This window comes from Gracilinanus agilis, chromosome X (assembly GCF_016433145.1).
Source record: "Gracilinanus agilis isolate LMUSP501 chromosome X, AgileGrace, whole genome shotgun sequence".
NCBI classification, from domain to species: Eukaryota; Metazoa; Chordata; class Mammalia; order Didelphimorphia; family Didelphidae; genus Gracilinanus; species Gracilinanus agilis.
This window is the reverse complement of record NC_058136.1, coordinates 73,196,732-73,198,223: the sequence shown is the minus strand read 5'-3', so window position 1 is coordinate 73,198,223 and position 1,492 is coordinate 73,196,732.

Sequence of the window (1,492 nt, the reverse complement as noted above, 5' to 3'; positions counted from 1 at the left end):
CCCCCCCCCCCCCCCTCGAGCCTCACTCTCTCCTTCTGCAGCATTTCACCATCCGGAGTCATCATCTTGGACTCTCGTGCCGACGGCGGGCTTCTGTGGCGGCGCAGGGGCCGAGGGCGGCCTTAGCCTTCTTCTTGGGCCTCTCGGGCCCCCTCGGATTTCGAAGGCCCGGAGCGTTGGGTTCCAGGCCCCACCTCATTCCCCTCGCCTTTCGTTTCCTCCCGCCTCGTTAGCACCGATCGGGTGAAGCCCACGTAATATCACAGACTTTTTTTTGTCGTTGTTCCAGGTGCCTGTCCCCGTATCCTATCCAGCGAACCCACATCCGCTGCCTGTATATGGCATGGTAAGAAGCCCACTAGCTAGCCCGAGCGCAAACGAAGCAGAGCCAAGACCCTTCCTGCCTGGCACTGGCAGAGGGGGCCGCAGCAGCACTCAGTAGAGTATCAAGGGGCCCCCTAGTCCTAGAAGCAGAGACGAGCTGGGTGTGGGAGGGAGGCCTCTCTGGACTCCGAGGAAGGGACATTCCGTTGCCTTACTCTGTACCCGAATGTGACTGGGTCCAGTCCGTTCGCCGAAGAAGCCTCAGATGTGTTGGGACGAAGGGAGAGAGGCCGATTGCCTCGTCGGCCTCCGCTCTTGGGAAAGTGGCCTCTGTTCCGTGTCGGGGCCTTGGGAGCAGAGAGCACACAGCAGCCCAGCCTCGGGCCCCTCCTGCTAGACTTGGAGAGCCCTTGGGCTCAAGCAGTAAATGGCGTCAGGAGGGAAGAAGCTACAGTTCGGCAAGCAAAGGAGGAGACAAAGTGGGTGGATCAGCCGTGGGAAAAGACCCCTGGGCCGAGCTGCGAGGGACTTTGGCTCGAGAATGGCTGGCCAAGGGGACCCGCTCTGGGGACAGATGAGCCACCCACAGATAGGGAGCCGAAGGGCTCCTGATTCGGCTGGCCCGGCCGGGGCATCACTTTTAGAGGGCTTCTCGGCTACTTGGTGGCCTTGTTCCTCCTCCCCTGCCTTTGCACTCCGGGTTAGGGCCACCAGCTTGGTCAGAGGTGCGGATGGGGAGGGGCCCCACAAGTCTCCAGCCAGTCCTTCACTGTTTTCTTCCCAGCGGTCCCGGGAGGTCCCTCTGCGCCCTCTAGGCTTTGCAGGTGTGCCAAGGGGCTTCGCAGTTCTCCTCTCGTTCGGTCCTCAGCACAACCCCGGGAGGGAGGCGCCCTTCTTGCCCTTCTTTTACAGATGGGAAAGCTGAGGCAGACAGGCAGCAAAGCGACTCGGCCGAGGTCATGCAGCTAGCATGTGTCCGCAGCCAGGTTTGCCCTTGGGTCTTGCTGCCCTCGAGGTAGCCGGGCCAGCGTTATTCCTCCAAGTTGACAGTTGAGAACGCTGGAGATTCTGAGCTGCTAAGCATGACGCCGGCCTGGCTAGCAGCTGTCGCCTCCGAATTCGGGGTGCTCGGCGCCAGGCCAGTTGCCAGGGGTGGGGCTCCGGAAGG